The following is a 22,638-nucleotide window of genomic DNA, read 5'->3' as shown; positions in this document are numbered from 1 at the left end:
GAAAGAGACCCGCTGACTTTAAGGGCAAAAAATCAGGCCCTTTGTTGTCTGGGGAAAGCAGGACTTTTAAAAGCCATCTGGACCGCAGCTGGGGGCTGGACTTTCAAAAGTGTCTAATGCAGCAGTCCCATTACGAGCAAACGATTAGTGGGGAGGTGCTGCCTTTAAGTGGGATTGGTCTCCCAACTCCCTTAGGCTCTTCTGTAAACCCTCCCCTCATGCATTTAGTGCAGCCACACAGGCTGTGCCGTCCCTATGGCTTGCACAAGCCTTTGCAAGAGAAATGTGTGGCGTTGGTAAGACCTAGAATCATAGAATATCAGGCTTTGAAGGGACCTCAGGAGGCCATCTAGTCCAACCCCCTGCTCAAAGCAGGACTAACCCCAACTAAATCATCCCAGCCAGGGCTTTGTCAATCCAGGCCTTAAAAACCTCTAAGGATGGAGATTCTACCACCTCCCTAGGTAACCCATTCCAGTGCTTCACCACCCTCCTAGTGAAAAAGTTTTTCCTAATATCCAACCTAAACCTCCCCCACTGCAACTTGAGACCATTGTTCCTTGTTCTGTCATCTGGTACCACTGAGAACAGTCTAGATCCATCCTCCTTGGAACCCCCTTTCAGGTAGTTGAAAGCAGCTATCAAATCCCCCCTCATTCTTCTCTTCTGCAGACTAAACAATCCCAGGTCCCTCAGCCTTTCCTCATAAGTCATGTGCTCCAGCCCCCTAATCATTTTTGTTGCCCTCCACTGGACTCTTTCCAATTTTTCCACATCCTTCTTGTAGTGTGAGGCCCAAAACTGGACGCAGTACTCCAGATGAGACCTCACCAAGGCCGAACAGAGGAGAATGAGCTCAGGCAAGCACTGAGTTTTCAGACAAATAAGCATCAAATTAACACTGACAAGGCCTCCGGGAAATAAACACTGAAAGTTTGTCACTTCTAAGTACATACTGAGTTTGTTAAATAACAGCCTAAGCAATGAAAGGTGAGATTCCCCATCCCCATGCAGATAACCTGCACAAATTTCACCATCAAAGAGTAATCAGCACTTTAGCAGTAAAAGGAACAATAAACGAGTCTACCCAGAGTGGACAGTTGGGAATGTGCTGAAGACACCCTACAGGACGTTACGTTACTCTCTGTTCACACGGCACCACCCATCTCAGTCCAAAGAACGTTGCCACATGGCTAAAGCTCAAACATTTGAGAACCCGTTTTCCTTCACTCCGTTCTCACATGAGCCCAGCGCCAAGCGAGGCCAAGAAACCCTTTTGATTGATTGTGAGGCACGGTCCAAGTTTCTCAGTTACATTTTACAAAATAATCTCCATTCAACTGGCTTCCTGTGCTGTGCAGCACTCAGCTGATCCGCCGCTGGGATGCGACTCCCACAATTTCACCCACTTCCCCACACCATCCTCAGACGTCATCATGCTGAGAGCCACCCTGCAGCCAGGAAGGGCTGGACATGGTCCCCTCAGAGCCCACCAACATCATCCCCAGCATTCAGTGAGATGGGGCTCAGTAAAGATCAATGCACGGCACTCTGATTATAGAATCATAGAATCTCAGGGTTGGAAGGGACCTCAGGAGGTCATCTTGTCCAACCCCCTGCTCAAAGCAGGACCAATCCCCAACTAAATCATCCCAGCCAGGGCCTTGTCAAGCCACGCCTTAAAAACTTCTATTCCCTCCATCCCCCATGGATGGAATATGCTGTCTTCTCCACTGGCACAGAGAGGAGCAAGCCTGCCTCTCACAGGGGTTGAAGAGGTTGCTTAGAAACAATCAATCATTTTCCAGGCTATACAGACAACCGCCTACTGTACATACACTTTTGTCTTATTCGTGACATAAATAGCATGGTCTGGTATGCAGGTCAATTCATGCAGGTAAGAAACGGAGTAAAAGGTCTGGGATGGTTTCTCAACTGGGATAAGTTGGCACTGATTCTAATGGAGCTAGGCTGATCGTGGGCCAGATTCTCAGCCGGTGTCAAAGACCTGTGTGTGGTTGGCAAAGCTGATCGTTCCACCACAAAATGAGGGAGACCCCTTGCCCCTGTTATTTGGGGTGAGTTGTTTCTTCTAAACGTTCACTCCCACGAAAGCAGCATAGCACAGTCGAGTGAATATGGCACATCTGCGCACGTTCGTCAAGATTACACTGAAGATCTGCTATAGACATCACATCTATCTTCACCGCCATCCCCCCACCCACGTACCACACATATACTCTCTGACGAGAAGACAACTATCCCAACACCTGGATGAAGCTAACCCGAGGAGCTCACAACCTCGCATGAGGCTGTATTTCGATACCCTTGCTCACTTGGGATAGTCCCACTAAAGCCAACGGGGATCATTTGCAGGTTACCATGCCACTCAGACATGAGTAAGGGTGTGGGAGTGTGGCCCGCAACTGTGATTTGAGACCAATTGAAGTCAAGGGGAGGTTTACCATGGACTTCAGTGGAAGCAAGTTCAGGCCTTGGAGTAAGGTCTGATCCCCAAGTAAGTCTTGCCATTGGTAGCTTGGCATCTGGGGGGAAATCCTGGACCCACTGAAGTCAAGGCCGAAACGCCCATTGACTTGAGAGTGGCCAGCTTGAAATAAGAATGGTTAATTCTTTTATTAATCAAAAAGAAGTCAAAAGTACTACACTAAGCTCACACTACTTCCTTTCTGGGGAAGCATGTCATCCTTCTCACACACGAATTGAATGCAGCCCCTTAAGCTTTTCAGGTCTTGATTGTTTTCAGTGCCCACCTTTATAGAGGTATATTTCTGAACAGTTCTGCTGCGGTGTATCGGATTTTGCTTTACAAACCAACAACACTGGCAATATATTGGGATTATAATGGGGTTATACAGTGTGAGCTGAGCTAACTAAGCAACAATTCTTCATTTTACTTCTTCATTCTGTACATAAAGCCTGAGTAGTAATTTAGGGACAGCGCATGCACATTTAATAAATTAGATGCAATTCGCTTTCCTATTGCTTTTGCAGAGCTCAATCCTGCATTACTAATAAATGCATCAGGTATTTGCTATCTGAGAGTACAGCTGAGCATACCAGGAAATCACGGGAAGGCATCTGTCTAGATCGGACGTTAAGCTGATGTTCACTGAAATGAACTCCATGAGGGATTGAATTAATTGTCTTGAAAAGGCTGGAGCAAGTGATTCCAGCCACATTGTCACATGCCAGACTGGGGTGCAACGTGAGCTGTGCCACACAGAACGGCATCATCCTCAGAATTTTACTGTCTGGGCCTGCTACGTGGCTTGGGCAGCTGAGCCTTCTTACGGCATCAACAGGAAATGTTTGGTTTATTGCCATCGTGCTTAGAAAGGAATTTAAAACAAAAGGCGTTTAGGATTTCCACAGTGAAAACGATTTCTTACTGAGGGCCAGATGTTGTATAAAACCCCGATACACAAAAGCAATTCTTGACAGCATTCGGTAGACAAATTCTAGGTAAGGAAACTTGGAGAAGAAGAATAAAATCAATCAATAAAAAATACCTGCAACCTCGAATCTGGGTCCGTTAGTTGGGCTAGTTTGACTTGTAGGCCATTAGGTCAGCTCCATATGGAAAAGTCCTGCAGAAATTAATACAGAATGATGGCATATTAAAACCAGCCTTTAGAATTCGACAGCAGAGCTGACTTTTTCTATTCCATTCCACAGGCTGGTGGGATAGAGTTCCAGTCTCCTGCAGAGAGATGCAGAGCTACTTCTCCTGACTCACGAGACCAGGTGAGCCCTACTAGGTCCAACCTACATCTATAAATAAGGGAAGGGGTGGGGTGTGGAGTTGGGGGTTGGCTGAGCCTCTCGCAGAGGCTGAGGGAACTAGGAGAAGGGGAAAGGAGGTTCTACAGGAAGTCTAGGAACAAGCAAAGCTCCAGAAAAAGTTGATACTATATTTTATGTTTGAATGTGGTTCAAGTTAATGAACAAGGCAAATTGCAGGGCAGTGGGAGAGGGAATTTGGACACTAATCACGTGTGTGCGCATGCACTTGTGTGTGTGCGCATGCACATTTACTTTGTTAAGAGTAAGGTGGCGTCTCTAACCCGCACTGTTGGTTTAAAAATTCAATAGAATCTCTATTGTAAAGAATCTCATTTTCTGTGAAATTCCATGGCATTTTAGAGTAATTTCTAGAGCACCTTATGGCTTTCATCCCTGTCAGGCTGATCCATAAGGGACATTTTAGATTCTCTTTCTTTTTGCCTTCTGCGGGTTAGAAAGGCATTCGTTTCAGGTCTGCCTTTCCCCTAGTGTGATTGGAATATTCTCCTCGCAGAGCGACATCTGCCCTGCTCTAGTGACAGCTTGCTGTGAGACATCAGGTACAGCAAGAGAGAATGAGATTGATAGCCAGGTCCCGCCCTGCTCCATGATGTCATGGCTGGAAAAATAACAATGCCACAATCAGGCTGGATGTCCTCACAGTTAAGGGAGACAAGGAACCACAATCCAAGCCCTCAACTGAGAGTCCTACCAGAGGCCAGCAAGAGTGGAAATCTCTATATCTCAGCAGGCCTATTTCTGCTTTAGTGACCTTGGTGGACAATGGAAAGTGGAACACGATGTGTGTTTAATGGAATGTGATGCAAATCAAACATCTCCATCAAACCAGACAACACTGCAGGGAGGAATAGCTTATAGATACGTCCATTTACTACATTTTAAAGAATTTAGTAAAGCACAACTTCCATCTCTTGTCAGATCCAAAATGGACGTAGGGGCTGATTGTGGTGGCTAAAGCGAAGCCTGACTGATTAGAAGTGAAAACTTTTAGAATGAGCCTGCTTTCGAGGCTCCCTCCACCCTCAGGGTCTAGTTCCAACCAGAATCCCTCGCTAGCAGCTCTGGGCAGTCGTTTCCAATGAGTTTGCACCAACAAATCATCGAGAGAACAAAAAGCCTCAAGTCTGTGAGTGTGGCCAGAGACGCAGGGAGAAATTCCAGGTGTTTCTTGTTTTCCACGTCAGTAACTCCAGCTCTGCATTGGTTTGTGTTTACACAACACTTCCCTAGAGCCAGACTTCTTCAGAGGCCTTACTTTAAAAAAAAAAAAAAAAAAAAAAAGACAAACAAAATCCAGGAGAATACAATTTGTACCTTCTCATGAAGAAATGCCTACACGGTATCTGTGCTGGCTGAAAGAGCCTCCAGGCCTAACCCAGGCTGGTGTGATTTATTATTAGTAATATCATAACTAATAATCACAGCTTACAGTGAGATAGCGCCTTTCCTCCCACAGAATCTCTAAAAGTTTCACCTACTGCATGTAAAATGCACAAGAATGACTTCAACTGCTAGTGAAATGCAGCCACCTCTGGGGTGGAATACGGCAACGGACAGAACTGCAGTTTAGCACAGGTGGTCTAGAAGAACACGTCTCACTGAAAACACACGGAGCACTTAGGGCAGCAGAATGCACTTACCGTATCTCTGTTGAGAAGTGATACAGCATTTTTAAGAGTCTTGGACCAAATCAACCCATCCCATGGGAAAACACAGAGGAGCAGGCCAAGCCGAAGAAAACTCTATGAGCTATCTTAGATACTTTCAGGGCCCCGCCAGCACTGCATCTATCCCCACATCACCCTTGTGAGGCAGGGCCGTGCTATTATCTCCCTGGGACAGCAAGGGAGCTGTTGCACAGAGGCTAAAGGCCGGATTTTTAAAGATATTTTAGTCAGTGGTTTCAATGGGAGTCGGGCACCTAAATACCATTAAAAAGCTGGTCCGAAGAGACTTGCCCAAGGTCCCACGGGAAGTCTGTGCCAGCACAAGGCATTGACCCCAGGTCTCTAGGCTACTGACCTAACCACTGGAGCATCCTGTCCCTCTCAGAGAGTTTTTCCCTGAAGGCCAGGTGATTAAATGCACTGGGCCAGGACTCAAGAGACCCTAGTTCAATTCCCAGCTCCGCTATGCGTTGCCTGTCTGACCTTGGGCAAGTTACTTAAGATCTCTGTGCCTCACCACTGTCCTGGACTCACGGAGAGTCTGGTGAGGATACATACATTGACGTTTGCAAGAGGGACAATTTAGGTACCTGAGCAGATATCTCCTGAGGGCTCTAATGCTCGGCATTGCTTCAGTCCTTACTCAGAATGACACCAGGTGAATCACTACTGTGCGGAGACTGGGGCTTTCTTTGAAGATCTCCCATCCAAGTAGGGTTGCCAACCCTCCTGGTTTCTCCGGGAGTCTCCCAGAATCAGGCCATATCTCCCGGCGGTGGCTACTGAAGCCAAACCAGGAAATTTTAGGCACTAAAAGCCCGGCAGGGCAGTGGGGCTAAGGCAGGCTCCTTGCCTGCGCCGGCCCCGCACCGCTCCTGGAAGTGGCTGGCACATCCTTGCAGCCCCTGGGGGGGCGTGGGAGGGGGGGCGGACCGCACGCTGCCTGCCCCTGCAAGTGCCGCCCCCTCGCAGCTCCCATGGGCCCAATGTAAGCTCCTCCCAGCTGCAGCCTGCACCCCACACCCCCTCCTGCACGCCAACCCCCTGCCCCAGCCCGGAGCTCCCTCCAGCACCCAAACTCCCTCCCAGAGATTGCACCATGTACCCCCTCCTGCACTCCAAGCCCCCGTCCCAGGCTCAGCCCGGAGCCCCCTCCCATACTCTGAACCCCTCGGCCCCAGCCCAGAGCCTGCACCCCAACTCCCTGCCCCAGCCCGGTAAAAGTGAGTGAGGGTGAGGGACAGCGAGCAACAGAGGGAGGGGGGATGGAGTGAGGGGGACGGGGCCTTGGGGCAGGGCAAGAGTGTTTGGGTTTATGCAATTAGACATTTGGCAACCCTGCATCCAAGTGCGAGCCAGGCTCAATCTCACTCTACCAAAATCAGAGCCCAAGCTGTGGCGGCAGAATTTACAGAGGCCATTTAATGCTGCATACGGAAACCCTGCCTTCTGCCTGTGCCCTTTGATTTTTACCATGCCACATCGTTAGTGGATCTTTATGATACTGATCTGTTTGCATAACTGGGAGGCACTGAAATTGACTCCATCCACAAAATACACAGCTTTAATCTGCATCCGAAGAAACGCATCTTCTGTTACACTCAGAAAAATCTTGCAGCAACGATCATCAAGGTTAGATTAAAGGTTGGCCGGGAGACCCAGCAGCTGAATAAGGAGGACGTCATGCATGTTTTCTGGAACCAGTTTGCCTTATTTCTTAAGTTCATTATTAAACACAGCTTCCCTCCTTTCTTCTAGAGGGGTCTCACTGTTCTTGCACTCCCTAGGTGCAACCCTTCCTTAAAGGACATTGCCGCTGCACTGGGTATTTCTAGAGAACTAAGATCTCGTAAAGCAGACAACGACAATCCTCCTTTTGCTGCCAATGCATCATCATCCATGTTTAGAGACTAACCCAGGGGTCTCAAACATGCGGCCCGCGGAGCTCTTCCCTGCAGCCCGCGGAGCTCCCCAGGGCCGCCCAGAGGGGGGGGCAAAGGGGGCAATTTGCCCCAGGCCCCGGGCTCTGCAGGGGCCCCCAAGAGAAAAGCGGAGGCTCTCGCCTCCGCCCCTCTCCTGGAGCCTCAGCGCATCAAGCGCCGAGTCTCCGCCGGAGCCCCTGAGCCCCGCCCCGCTCAGAGCCGCGTGGTGAGGGGGCGGGGCTGGGAGCTCCAACGGGGCCTGAGCCCCGCCCCGCTCAGAGTCGCGTGGGGAGGGGGCGGGGCAGCAGCCTCCGCTCGGCCCGGAGCTCACAGCCCCGCCTCACCACGCGGCTCTGAGCGGGACGAAGCTCAGGCCTCGCCGAGATGCGCTCGGGTAAGGGGGAAGCGGAGCCGGGCGGGCCGGGCCGGGCCTGGGTGGGAAGCGGACCCACCGGGCCGGGCCGGGGGGTGGGGGAGGGAAGCGAGACCCGCCGGGGCCGGGCCGGGGGAAGGGAAGCGGGACCCGCCGGGCCGGGCCGGGGGGGGGAAGGGAAGCAGGACCCGCCGGGGCCGGGCCGGGCCAGGGGGGGGGGGAGGGAAGCGAGACCCGCCGGGCCGGGCCGGGGGTGGGGAAGGGAAGCGAGACCCGCCGGGCCGGGCCGGGGGTGGGGAAGGGAAGCGAGACCCGCCGGGGCCGGGCCAGGCTGGGGGGTGGGGGAGGGAAGCGGGACCGGCCAGGGCCGGGGTGGGAAGCGGGACCAGCCGGGGTGGGGAAAAGAGGGACCCGCCGCCGCCGAAGCGCAGCCCGGTCTTCGGCGGTGGGGGGCCCCTTCTGTTCCGGGACCCGCCGCCTAAGTGCCCCGCCGCCAAGCCACCAAACAGCTGTTGGTGGCGCTTAGCACTTTCCAGGAGGGAGGGGGGAGGAGCGGGGAGCCGCGCGCTTAGGGGAGGAGGTGGAGAAGAGACAGGGCAGGGGCGGGGCCTCATGGAAGGGGTGGATTGGGGGTGGGGCCAGGGGCAGCAAGGGGGCGTGTCAGTGATGCGGCCCTCGGGCCAATGCACTAGTCCTCATGCGGCCCTCGGGGTCATTTGAGTTTGAGACCCCTGGACTAACCATTGTAAGAGTCCCTGCTTCTGGTGAAAGAGCCCCGAACAACGGATGGAGCAGGCACTGCTCTCAGGCTGACTAACAGAGCCTGGGACTTTAGAATCATAGAATCTCAGGGTTGGAAGGGACTTCAGGAGATCATCTAGTCCCACCCCCTGCTCAAAGCAGGACCAATCAGTGGACATTAGGACCTAAATATGTTTGAGGTTCTGGGCCCTGAAGTCTAGTAGAGCTGCTGAGTGGTTGATTCATCGATTCTACGGCCAGACAGGCCCATTGTGATCATCTGGTCTGACATCCTGTATGACACAGGCCAGAGACCTTCTGCCAAATAACTCCTAGATCAGAGCTCTTAGAAAAACACCCAATCTTGATTTAAAAATTGTCATTGATGGAGACTCCACCATGGCCCATGGTAAATTGTGTTAATGGTTAATTACTCTCACTGTTAAAAATGTACGCCTTATTTCCAGTCTATTTGTCTAGCTTCGGCTTCCAGCCACCAGATCGTGTTCGACCTTTCTCTGCTACACTGGAGAGCCCATTATCAAATATTTGTTCCCCATGTAGGTAGATACAGACTGTGAGCAAGTCACCCCTGAACCTTCTCTTTGTTCAGCTAATGGATCAAACTCCCTGAGGCGATCACCATAAGGCAGGTTTTCTAATCCGTCACTCATTCTCATGGCTCTTCCCTGAGCCCTCTTCCATTTATCAACATCCTTCTCGACTGGATACACGGTTCAGGTCTCTAACAAAGGTAGGCAGGTCCCTCACAGTAGGCTTTCACTGGGAGAGATCGGGTGAGTTTGGCAGGCAGCATGGGGGCCAGCCTGAAGCGGCTGCTTGTGTAGGGCCTGTATAAATTCTACCCACACTTGACAGTGGCCGATTCTGCATCACCCTCGCGCAGGTGGACGGTACCCAGCAGTGCGAAGGAGCGGTTAAACCAGCTGATCTGGCTATGGGGGAAGGGAACATTCCTGGGTCCAGGGGCTTCCTCAGGTGGCAGACAGCCATCTCCTCAAGAGGCATCCCCTGCACGGGAGGCGAGCCGGAGGCATGGCCAGGGAGGAGGGAATATAGCCAGGGACAAGGCACGGAGACAGCTGGTCTCTGCTTAATTGTTCCTCTGCTAAACCCAAGGAGTAAAGCGTGTGAATTACTGCAGACAGGGCAGGCGTAGTGACTGATGGGGCTTTCTTGCCTGTCCTTAGGAGGTTCCTAGGACAGCCTGGTCTGGGGGGCACTGGCCGCATTGCTCCTGCAGGAGACAGGCTCTCCAGGGGCTGCGTGGAGCCAGCAGGCCAAGTGTTTGAGTGAAGCCCCCTTGTCTCTGACAAGACCCCTTGCCCGAGGGAACGGACTCCTGCCACTTCTGCGGGAAAGAGGCACAGGGCCTCCAGGACCTGAACTTCACAGACTTTCCTCAGCCTGCCTAAGGGTGAATGGGGCCACTGGGTTATTATCTGGCGACCTCCGTGCATGCATCAGCCTCCCTAGATCCACGCGAGCACAGCTAGGGACCAGATAACCTGAATGCACAGTACCCACAACTAAATCAGGCAGGTCAAGTACTGATCCTCCAAAGAACTGAGACCTTGAAGTAGTATCTGAAAAAAATCATCCCATTGATCTAAAGAAGGCTATTCATTTTGAGCGGTACTTTTTCAAGCCCCTAGGGGATTTAGGAGCATATCCAATGGGACTTGTGCTCTTCAATTCCTTAAGCACTGTGGAAAATCCCACTCTTCAGAGATACGAGTGTTGGATCAAATTCTGTGTTGGTGAATGCAGGAGGCGAGATCTTTGATTTAAAAGGAGTTGCACTCATCACAGCAGGGCTGGACCTGGCCCAGAGGCCGAGAAAGAGAACAACTGACATCCGCTGGAGGGTTTTATTCAGGGAGGCTGAGAATGTGCTAACTGCAAAGCAAGGGGAGACAGTCCCCAATCTCTCAAACCCAGGTCTCTTTACATGAACGGCGCAGGTGACTGCAGGTCATCCAAGGGGAATGCGGGGAACTAAAGCCAGGGTGAGGAATTAACACAGACCCTGTGGTAGCGACGCAGCAGCTTTTAGTGTGTCTGGAAAGAGACTGAAATCAAAGTGCTAAGATGATTTGTGGGGAGGGGGCAGGAGAGGTGTGAAGAGGCAAAGGTAGCCCAGATGTTCCCAGCGAGGAGCCAGTCTATGGAATGTGGCTTCTTGCTCCAAACATCTGCAGGAGTCGCACTTTCCTAAAGTCACGAGGAGAGGTTCCTTACGGCCGCCCTTCACGCAGGCTGGGCGGGAAGAGAATTCAGGCTGCATTTCGGCGTTCTTGTTAGGGCTGAGATGTGTCATCAGGTCAGTCCCATGCAGACATGGCTCAAGGCTTTTTTCCTCCTCCGAATCCATCCCCTCGGATTTCAGGAAGGCGAGAAATAGAGACACAGGCCTTCCTCCATTTTTACAATCTGTTCGCAGAACAAATCCATTTGCCGAAAGAGGGACGTGAGCCCGTGCTCCAGCTCCCCGTTGGTGAACTGCATTTGGAGCACCAGGGCTGGCAAATCCAGCTGCCACAGAGCAGATCAGCCCAGGCGATCCCAATGCTCCGCCCTGAGTGAATTAACTGTCCATTGTGTGGTCACTTCCATGGTGTCGCACTGGTGCAGTAAGAGAAGGGTTTGAACCACGCGGTGGAAACAGCAGATTTAAAAGGGCCTTGTCGCTGCGGGATAAACACCAGAGGCCCGATTCTCCATGGCCTGGGCCTCGTGCACTCCCTGCAGAGCAGAGGGAGCTCAGAGGGGCTGGGGAGTGTTCCCCCGTCAGGCTGGTATGGGCCATTTGCACAAGGTGTGTGTAAGGGGGGGCGCTTCATGGCCACGTTCGCCGTGCTGCATACGCTCTGCACGTTCCCCTAGTCCTGGCCCAGCAGTTTTCTCCTGGGGGGCTGCTTCCAGCCACGCTGTCCTCCGCTTTTCGATCAGCAGAGATGATGGAAGAAGTGCGCCTCACGCTCGGGAAGCGAAGCAGTGAGGTCTGTCATCCTGAGCGCTGGGGCACACTCAGAGAGGGGGCACTGCTGAAAACACTGGGCTTAACTGACTTTCCCAGGGCCCCAGAATGTGTCGGTGGCAGAGTGCTGAGCGTCGTGCATGTACGGACTCATCCCACCCCACTGACTTCGCTGCAACCAGCTAAGAAGCTCTTCCAAACGATCTGAAATGCAAGCTCTGCCTCGCTCCAACGGTTCAGACTTAAGCAGCCAGGAAAGAATTTCCCCCACAGGGTCGGGACGGACAAGCAGCTTCAGGGCAGCTTGAAGTTCAGCTCAGCAACCCCAAGGGTGTGTCCTGCTTCTTGGGGAGGAGCTGGCGTGAGCAGCTTCATCCAGACGGAAACCAGGATAAAAGAGAGGCGCAGAGGCTGGGGACGAGCTTGGCAGAGATCCAGGGAGCTGCACCAAACAGCTGGGAGGGGAAACATGCCAGGGGAGGGGCAGATTTGGTTTAAAGCACAGTGAAAACGAAGCAAATGAATTGGCTTCCCTTCCACCAGCCTTCCTGACCCAGCTCCAAAGCAGTGGACAAACCATCCCCTTCATCCCTTCGCAGCTGCTGCTGCTAGCCGCTCACAACACGGCACTTCGCTCCTAGGGCTGAGGGCACGTTTCACTGAACTGGGATTGTCAGGGCCAATGTGGAGGAGCTGCCGGGCCGAGCGATGGAAGAAGGGCCCTTGAGAGCCGGTTCCACGAACATTCTCCACACCCCCCTGGAACGCCTGCGAAGGCCGGCACCCAGCAAGGGGGCAGGGCGCATCCAGATCACGTGGCTTTTCTGCTCCTCTCACTGCCCAGGCTGCCCCATTCCCTGCAGCGGTGTCACTCCCTATTTACACTAACGCCGTCATCGGCCACTGTCACCTGGGTCCTGCTAGCATGACGCCTGCCATCTTGGCCAGCCCCTTGGGGACCTCCAGAGCTGAAAGCATGGCTCTGTGGCCTGAGCTAAAGACCCAGCATCTGCGGCAAGGGCTGGAACACACTCCCATCCTCTGCAGACGGGGCACGGCACATAACACACTAGCACATGGGGGGAAAGCCTCAGCTGCTCTATAATGAAGCGCTGTAAGAGCAGGGGATGGAGCCTCAGAAGACCTAGGTTCTATTTGTGACCCCTGCTCCTGGCTTGGCCACCTCTCTTAATGGCTTTGTGCCTCAGTTTCCCCTTCTCTAAAACATGGATAACAATTCTTAGCCAGCTCTGAGCAGCACTTTGCTGTCCTGTGATTAAACACTAGGGTTGGTTCCAATCCTCCTGCCGGGTGCAGTGCTTTCATTTCCTCACGTCACAGACATAACCCGTCATGGAGAGGGTTATTTAATGTGATGTTTTCCCCAAGCAAGCAGGTATGTCCTTGTGTTTGGACCCAGCAGCCTTTGAAGGGAAGATAAACACCTCCTGAGTCAGGCATCCTTTAATCTTTCATTTCTTGCTCATCTATAATGGAAAAAGTTGTTGATGCCTGTCTGTGCTGACTGCAGATGGTGAAGGGCAAACAGGGACTCATGGAAAAAGCCAGCGAGCAGGTCATCGGAAACCCTTTGCTTTTTTGATGCACTAAAAGGAACACAGAGAGAGAACCACCTGGCAATTTCTGGGCCATTCGTTTTCAAGAAGAGCCTCTTACTGAACTCCACCGAGAGTTCTGCTTAAAAACCAGTGACAGGTGTGGGTCCCTTCTGACTGGGATCCAGGAACTGAACCTGATGAAGTTAGAAATGTCTCTAGGAGTTTCTCCACCGTCCACCACCAGCCCAGACTTAGGAATGTTGCCCCTTAGAAGAGGTTATAGTGATGCTCATTCAGGACTGTCATGTTTTAGGGCCAGGTCTTGTGCCCACTGAAGTTAATGAGAGCTCGCCCACGGATTTCAAAGGATCCAGGATTAGGCCGTTAATCCCGGATTATCAAAGGAAGTTAGGTGCCGAACTCCCATTGAAATGCAGCGGGGTTTGGTGCCTAACTTACCTTGGCTCCTTTGAAAGTCCCGGCCTCAATGTTTCACTGTGTCCAATCCCCTCAGTCCCACACAGGAGACTTTGGCATGTTCACTTGCACGCAGTTTGGGAGCAGCCCGGATTTCCAGCCCCATGCCCGTTGTCTGTAGCTCATCTGCTAGGCTGACCCTTGGGCTGAAATCATTTCAATACCCTGAGGCGGTCTCTCTGCCAGATTAGGCACCAGCTCTGCTTTTCAGGCCCTTTGTTATCTGTCTGACACCTTGCTCCTGGCAGGCGTGATTCACAGCGGGGGTGGGGGCGGCTTTGTCTAGAGTACACATTTTTTCCATGCACTGTTTGTTCACCACAGTTCTAGGATGTTGGGCCAAACGAAGATCTATTAAACAGAACTCACCTTAAATCATTTCAGCTTAGGCTGCTAGGAGGGACTTTTGATTAATTTCACCACTTGATATGAGAAGGGACCATAGCATAAACAAAGTCTAGCAAATGCTAGGAGCTATAACCGATGGCAGATACACCAGGGGTTGTAGTCAGTGGTTCTAATGACCTTGTTTTGTTCTCTGCTGTTACCACATTTGGCAGGGGATTGGATTCATTTCCATAAGCCACTGTTCCCCTGATTTAGACCTTGCATGCAGATTGTTAAACATACATTTCTGGCTCACTGGCTTTCTTCTTTAGGTCCCCAGTGATGACAGGGAGGTTGCATTACCCCCCGGGGTAATTAATACTAGTACTTTGTGCTTACACAGAAGTTTTCATCTATAGCTCTTGACTTTACAAAGTAGCATTATCAGGGCCGCCCAGAGGATTCCGGGGGCCCGGGGTCTTCGGTGGCAGGGGGCCATTCCGTTCCGGGACCCGCCGCCGAAGTGCCCCGAAGATCCGCGGCGGGGGCCCCCCCGCCGCCGAATTACCGCCGAAGCGGGACCCGCCGCTGAAGTGCAGCCCGGAACGGAACGGCCCCCCGCCGCCGAATTGCCGCCGAAGACCGAGCTGAACTTCGGCGGCGGGTCCCGCTCCGTCTTCGGCGGTAATTCGCCGGTGGGGGGTCCTTCCGCTCCGGGGTGGAAGGACCCCCCGCCGGCGAAGACCGGGAGCGAAGAAGCTCCTGCGCCCGGCCCCGCAAGAGTTTTCCGGGCCCCCCGGAGCGAGTGAGGGACCCCGCTCCAGGGGCCCCGAAAATCTCTGGTGGGGGCCCCTGTGGGGCTCGGGGCAAATTGCCCCTCTTGCCCCCCCCTCTGGGCGGCCCTGAGCATTATCTCCAAATCCCTAGGTCTGCTGCAGTTACTGGGGCGTGTAGTGGGAGACAAGGGTTGCTTTACGCCACCCTGAGTCCTTACCCAGTTCAGCCCTTGGCACAAGGTAGAGACGTCTGATGGTTGCTTTAACTTGTGCAGCTGGACGTGGCCTCCAAAGGTCTGTGACACCAGGCAGGGATTGCAGGAGCACAGCCGGACTTTGGACACGCCCCTCAACCCAGCAGCTGCCAGGAGGAGTGAACTGGAGCCAGCACTAACTAGTGCTGGCTCCCAGGGGTTCCCCCAGACCAGAGGAATATCCAGCTTGTTAGACCAGGGCCAAAATCTGACCTATTATCTTTGTTTTCCATACAGAATATAAACGAAGGTCGGGGAGGTGCTGTGATTTGACCAAGGTCGCACAGCAAGTCAGTGACAGAACCTACATGGCCTGATGCTCAGCTCCATGTTCATCCCACAGCTAGACCGTCTGTACTTACTGTAGCCTCAGCGGCAGAATATTCTCCTCTATAGGAAACCTTTTCCAGGAGCCATGTAGAGAGAAAACCACCGGCTTCATGGGCTCCTACCACCTCACCCCGACTTCTGTCACCCACCCTTTGTATCAGCATCCATAGCCTTTAGAGGCCTCTGCTTGGCAAATGTTCTTAGTTTTTGCTACTGTGTCCAAGCATTTTGTTCCCCAGTTTCCTGCTAGCACAACAAAGCACGTCTCATTCCCTGCCACTGCAGAGACCTCAGGCACTGGGGCGCCTCAGTCCCTCTGGTTCTCTGCCTGTGGCACACAACAATTTAGTCTCCAAAGGACGGATGTGCGTTAGTCTAGTGAAACTATGTGTTTCTATGACTAAAGGGTGGGTCCTGAATTTCACATAGTCAGGGCCGACTCCAGGGTTTTTTCCGCCCCAAGCGGCGAGGAAAAAAAAAAAAAAGCAGCCGCAATTGCGATCGGCGGCAACTCCACCGTGCCGCTTTCTTCTTCTGCGGCAATTCTGCGGCAGGTCCTTCACTCCAAGAGGGACCCGCCACCAAATTGCCGCCAAAGAGCCCGACATGCCACCCCTTCCCCTTGGCCGCCCCAAGCACCTGCTTGCTGAGCTGGTGCCTGGAGCCGGCCCTGCACACAGCGAGTGCAGTGTTGGGCCATAGGGATGGCTGGGTTCTTCTTGATACTATGGCTCACAATAATCTCAAGGAGCCTTTAGCAGCTTAGCATATCAGTTAGTATTTTAATAGAGTAAGAAGATTATTGGCGCAGTGCAGATGAAAAGCCACTGCTGGGTCGGTGACGATGACTCATGTGCTCTCTTCCCCAGACTGAAAGTCCTTATGAATTTTATGCAGAAGAAGTTACTACTATGGATCTACAGAAGCCGCTTTTCTAAATGAGCTCTCCAAAGGCACTAGGTCCCCATTCTGGGCTGAGACACTGTAGCTTGAGAGCTTTGGGTATTAAAAAAAAAAAGCCATTTTTTGTCTTAGAGACGTGTAAAAAGCATAGTGAATTTCTATGGCCAAGTTATAAACTCTTCAATGTCGGGGATTAATGTGGAGACATTGATACAACATTAACTACTGTGGCACAACCAGCCCTGCTGCGATACGCATGGCGTGGGGGACAGGGCATACCGCAGTAACCTTTGCCAGCAGCTCTTTTAACCTGCACGGCCTGTATAATTTTGCTTCCAGAGATCGGCACCACAGAACAATCCAGGGGGTATTTTTAGAAACACAGGGCTCAGTAGTTTCTGCCCCAGCAATGAGAGCTTTAGACCCATCCCCTGGAAAAAATGAGGCAGAGGTGGAGCCAGGTCTATGATGTCATGACCTTTTACCCCAATCCGCTGCTTTCTGTGCCCCTCGGCTTTGTGCGCCCGAGGCAAGTGCCTCACTCGCCTCGCCCTCATTATGGCACTGGCATTTACTGAGTGATCCATCCCGTCATCCAGTCCCAGCTTCCAGTGCTTAGAGGTTTAGGGACACCCAGAGCATGGGGCTGCAACCCTGACCATCTTGGCTAATAGCCATTAATGGTTCTAGCTTCCATGCATTTAACTGATCATTCTTTTTTGAACCCACTTTCAGTTTTCGCCTTCACAGCATCCCCCATCAAGTTCCACAGGCTGATGGTGCATTATGTGAAGAACTACTGCCTTGTGTTTGTTTTAAACCTGCTGCCTATCAATCAGAACGGTGCCCTGAAATGCCAAGCCATAGGTCCGACTGGGCTGGGAGCAGTGTGAACTTACCGGGGACTGGTTTTCGTAAGCCTTACAGCCGGGGTTCTCAAACTGGGGGCCAGGACCCCTCAGGGGGTCGCAAGGTTATTACTGGGGATCACAAGCTGTCAGCCTCCACCCCAAACCCCGCTTTGCCTCCAACATTTATAACGGTGTTTAAATATATACAAAAGTGTTTTTAATTTATAAGGGGGGGGGGTCGCACGCAGAGGCTTGCGATGTGAAAGGGGTCACCAGGACAAAAGTTTGAGAACCGCTGCCTTACAGGTTATGTACATTGTACGGCACAGACCAAACACTGGGCCCCGCCAAGGTCGCTCTGCTCTGGTGGAGCAGCACAAAGCCACCTTGAAACTGTTCTAAAAGAACAATGGGGGATTCCCCTAGCGGGGGAGAATTCCGGGCTGGCCCCCTTCCCAGTGCAGAGGGCATGTCAAGTCCAGCTGGGGTGGGGCGAGAGAGCGTGACGGGGCCGGAAGGAGCGGAGTCGGAGCAAGATTCACTCTGCTGCTCCCTGGCCAGCAGAGTGATCACTCAGACCTGTTGTACCTGGCATACGTTGGAGCAGATCCATGAACTTCAGCACCCTCCTGCGGAAACATGGTGGCCTTTTCACTCCACCCCTAGTGGTTCCCATTCGTTCAGGCACAAAATGGCGCCCCCTGCAGCTAATTGTGGATACAGCCACCACCCATTGCACATTTCCGTGTCCAGCACTCAGGTACTTCGATGCCTATATAGTAGCGTTTGCACCCACTGTTAATTGTGTGTGTAACAGTAGCACATGGAGTCAGTGGCTATTGACTCCTGGCATGGGACAAGGGCATGAGCCTTGGGAATGCTAACCCAGGTCATGTGACTAAAGCCAAGAAATGACGTTTCCATTTTTTTTTTTTTTGGTCAGATCTGTGTCTCAGACCCTGCTGGCAACATGTGCACAACTGCACCCAGAAACACGGAGACTTGAGGCCTCGTTCCATAAATCTCTATGGCAACTCACTAACATAACAAAGTGGGTAAATGAAACTGTCCCCAGTCTTTTGGATGGCTTATGTCCATTGTGTAACGAGCCAGTTCACCGCTGGAGAGCAGGAGCATCAAAGAACTGCTCTTCTGCTGGAGGTCTTTATCCAAACACTTCCCTAGCAAAGCCCCGGTGTGCGATGTTGCTGAATATGGCTGGGAATTACTCTAAATGTGATTCCCATAAGAGAGTCCATATTTTTCAAATAGAGACAAACCCAGTTACACGGGCAGAGTTTGGTTCTGATTTGAGCTGAGCACAATCACCAACTTAGGATCCTGATTTGAACTCAGATCCAAATGTCCCCAAAGCACCGGAGCAACTGTCTTCTGACTTGACATTCAGCCCATTATATGCCTAGCTACAGTCTCTCTGAGAGGCTCGGGGGGAGGGGAGGCAGGCCCAGGCCCAGGGTTGTGAGTTCAATCCTTGAGGAGGCCACTTAGGGATCTGGGGCAAAAAATGGTCCTGCTAGTGAAGGCAGGGGGCTGGACTCAATGACCTTTCAAGGTCCCTTCCAGTTCTAGGAGATTGGTATATCTCCAATTATTACCTTAGGCACATCACTTGGGAATTCAAGCATCACAAAGAGCCAGCAATCACATTCAGACTGAGATAGTGAGTTCAGCTGTTCAGATTTATGCCCATCTCTAGTTCTTAGCACCAAATACTCCACCAGCCTCCCTGTTCTGTGTTAGAAATTAAACTGCAGGACCCAAAACTGCTGCTCATTACAGAAAACACCTGCATCACATCAGTCCTGATCCTTCTGCCACTCGAGTCAATAGCAAAACTCCACTTGTCTTTGTAAAATTAACATATTCCTATTTATGAATCTATTGAATATAAACCTGATACGTACAAATATTAGGCCTTCTCATTTGCATTGGGCCACACATCCAGCATAAGGTGATAATACCCCTCAGGTAACAGCTTCTTTCTGCGGAGCTGGCCCCTGCCTACCAGCCATTCCAGTCCTGTGCACAAGAACCAGCACAAGGCCCATGCAGCAGCGGACAGACAAGCCACCTCTGCACTGGGGTGAACTTTGCTTCTACCGAATTTATACCAGTCATTTGAGCTCCTTGTGCCTCACTCAACCCAGCGACTGAAATGGGGGCACAAGCATGTGCAAAAAGCCACGTGCTGCTGGACAGCAGCAGCGAGCCGCTCACCAGTTCCCCGGTAAACGAGCAAGTCACGTGACTGGGCCATTATCCTCGGATGGCTCTGGCAGCCCACGTGAAATGAATTCCTGGGATCAGGCCACTGCGGTCCACACCACGGAGAAACCACAGCCAAATTTTGCGCTGATTGGTCCTGTGCAGCAACTGACAGTGTCCCGAGGCTGATTGGATCAGGAGAACAAAACGCCTACAGGCTAATCTGCCCATTAAGGGTAATGGGACCCAGCGGTCAGCCCACCCCGAAATGCGGATGGCCCTTTAAGAGTTTGAAAAGTCCAATACCTATAGATAGAAGGATCAAGGGAGATATGGACAGAGAGGAAGTTGTCCCAGGAACGAATGGTGCTTGGGAGGATAATCCTGTTGCTATATCTTTAAGGGCCAGGAGCCTTGGAGAGAGGGTGGGGCAAGGCTCCCCACTCCCCCAATTAATTGGGGACCAGCATAAAGGCTGCTTCCTCTGTTACAGCAGGACAGACACCAGGAGATACCCACAGGGGAAGGGCGGGCTGCCGAGCAGCCTAAAGGGTAATTGAGGAAAAGAGGCCAGCTAGCGGAGAAGCCGGTAAAGGCCCCAGAGCTGGCTAACCCAGAACTCAGCGTAAAGAGAAAGATGGCACCACCAGCCCAAGTCCACAGAGGAGAGCCGGGGATTCTGGCTTAAGGAGGGGTTGAAAAGGGATAACCCCTAAAAGGAACGGGGAAGGCTGCCCAGACCAGAGACTGTTTTCAGGTGCAGGACAAGGTGGTCTCCTGAAGGAGCCGGCGGGACTAAGCCTGAAAAGATGAATGGCCCTAGATGTACTTGACTGAGTGTGGGTTTATGGAAAGTGAGTCTAATTAAACACGGTCAGTCTGGACTTGTTAATAACTTGGGTGAAGGGAAGTGAGACACAGGCTTACGTGCAGCACCAGACTTGATGGAAAGGGGGTGCACCGGGGTGACCTTCATTCCATCAGCCCCTTTCACCCCTAAACGTGGCTGACCCATTTCTCGGTGGAGGCACACTGGAAATAACCGCCATGCAGAATGTACTGAATTACCAATGGCAGCAGGGGTGCAGGGAGGCTGCAGGAGCATTTTTAATTACAAGTGATCTGTATTTCTCAGCATGAATTGGGCCATTTACAGTAACTTTGGAGTGGTTTTTATTTCAGTACATGGGCCAGTGACGTGCAGTCAGCCATATTCTAGAACTAAGACATGACTGAAAAATTCTGTTTGATTATTTACATTGATTAGGGTGGCTAGTCGCTGGGGCAGGGGTTAAATATATGTAATTCTGCTTTGTAAAATTCCTTTCAAAGAGCCTGAGCAGTAGGTTTAACATGGAATGACTGAGTTTGAGAAAGTCATGAATTCTTTTGGGTAATAGCAGCAAAGAGTCCTGTGGCACCTTATAGACTAACAGATGGATAGTTTCAGATCCTCAAAATTATGTAGGTGCCTAACTCCCATGGCTTCCAATTGGAGTTACACACCTAAGTACTTTAGAGGATCTGGGCCTTAGGCCTTACAATGCTGAGGGGAGCAGTACCCAGCTACTTTTAAAAATCTGGGTCACACCCCCTAAGACTTACACTCCTATCTCATAGAGCTGGAAGGGACCATGAAGGTTATCAAGTCTAGTCCCCTGCCTTCACTAACAGGACCAAGTACTGATTTTACCCCAGATCCCTAAATGGCCACCTCAAGGAGTGAACTCACAACCCTGAGTTTAACAGGCCAATGCTCAAACCACTGAGCTATGCCTCCTTGAAGTCATGTGGGGCCTGATCCTGCACCACTGAGGTCAATGGAAGATTGTCCCCTTTGTTGTTTTTGAAAACTTTACAATTCATCCATATTATTCAGATCATAGGATAACTAAACTAAGTATACCCTGGAACACCAGACCACATCAGATGATCAAATATGCCTTCCTATTTCTTACATGAAGATGTTTTGAAGACTTGGGTACCTTGTCATATATGGGTACCCAGAGACTTTGTACAGTCCTAAAATGATCAAACAACACGACTTTCCCCCTATTTTTTGCACACTGATCGATATACCATACGTGGCATGAACACAGGCAATCAAAATCTCATGCTAGAAATCAAGGTTTCCCTACAGGTGCACAGGGAGACTACATACCTGGATACCTTTACACATTAAACAGTGTCGCTGCTTTAGGACTTTTGGGGAGAGGGATAGCTCAGTGGTTTGAGCATTGGCCTACTAAAACCAGGGTTGTGAGCTCAATCCTTGAGGGGGCCACTTAGGGATCTGGGGCAAAAATTGGTCCTGCTAGTGAAGGCAGGGGGCTGGACTCAATGACCTTTCAAGGTCCCTTCCAGCTCTAGGAGATAGGTATATCTCCAATTATAATAATAATAAAAGGACTAGCTGCAGTAGGAAAAATAGCAGTCCTTCAAAGTGAGATTTAGAATTTTGCAACAATAGGGCAGGTTGCTCAGGGAAAGCACAGGTGAGCAGTGTATATTCCTTTTGAAGATCTGCAAGTCCCAGGATTCTTGCACAATCTTCTCTGCTACGAAGACAACTACAGGCAGACAGAGGTATGAAGCCTTCAGAACAACTCTAATAGCTTCATACTGGAATTTTTGGTGTTCATCTAAAATGAACACCCTGTGGCCATACCCTAGATCGGCATGCTCTCTTCCCCGCTCAGGAGGAGGAATTCTACAGGCAAGTAACTCTGAGAAACCCCAAATCAGAATGTATCTTCCATGATGAGCAGAGTGGTTGTAGCTGTGATGGTACCTGGATATTAGAGAGACAAGGTGGGTGAGGTAATAGCTTGTATTAGACCAATTTCTGCTGGTGAGACAGACAAGCTTTCGAGCCACATCGAGTCCTTGTGTGGCTCGAAAGCTTGTCCCTCTCAGTCCAGTTCAAGATATTACCTCACCCCCCTTGTTTGCCATGATGAGCGGAGTCAGTCAGATGTTATGCCAGTATCTCCTCTGTGCCTCACTCTTCCCAAGTCACCATTAGATTTAAAGTTGCGTGAAGTGAACTGGATTAGAGCCTTCTCCTCCTGCTATTGGTCCAAACCACCTATGCTGTGTCTCCTAGGGAACTGCCTTTGGGCACTCGTCTAAGGTAAAGGTCTCATCCAAAGTACTCCACAAACTTCTAGGCCGCTGCAAGCCATGCACTCTCTCCCCACCCCTTGGGTTTTCAAGTATGTTGCCGGGATGTGCTCTCGTTCCATGAAGGCTGGGATTCATTAAGAGGCCTAAGGGAGAGAGGAACGTATCTCCCACTGACTTTCCTTGGAGTTGGACATCTGACTGTCATAGGCTGCTTTGAAAACCCCAACTTGGATCTCCTTCCTGCATTCTGGGTCTACTCCTCAGAGAGATCTTCTGT

At 51.4% G+C, this 22,638-nt stretch overlaps 1 protein-coding gene across 1 annotated transcript in view; it reads right to left on the bottom strand.

Annotated features, from left to right (window-relative positions):
- The window catches only part of FRMD6 (FERM domain containing 6), a 158,552-nt gene that overhangs the window by 107,829 nt on the left and 28,085 nt on the right, over positions 1-22,638 (bottom strand). Inside the window, exon 2 of the mRNA XM_039538054.1 lies at positions 3,534-3,611. The gene's annotated coding sequence lies outside the window, so the exon portion shown is untranslated. The remainder of the gene's footprint in view (positions 1-3,533; positions 3,612-22,638) is intronic.

The sequence above is a fragment of the Mauremys reevesii genome, linkage group 4, assembly GCF_016161935.1.
Source record: "Mauremys reevesii isolate NIE-2019 linkage group 4, ASM1616193v1, whole genome shotgun sequence".
Lineage (NCBI taxonomy): Eukaryota > Metazoa > Chordata > Testudines > Geoemydidae > Mauremys > Mauremys reevesii.
This window is presented reverse-complemented; position numbering and strand designations above follow the sequence as displayed.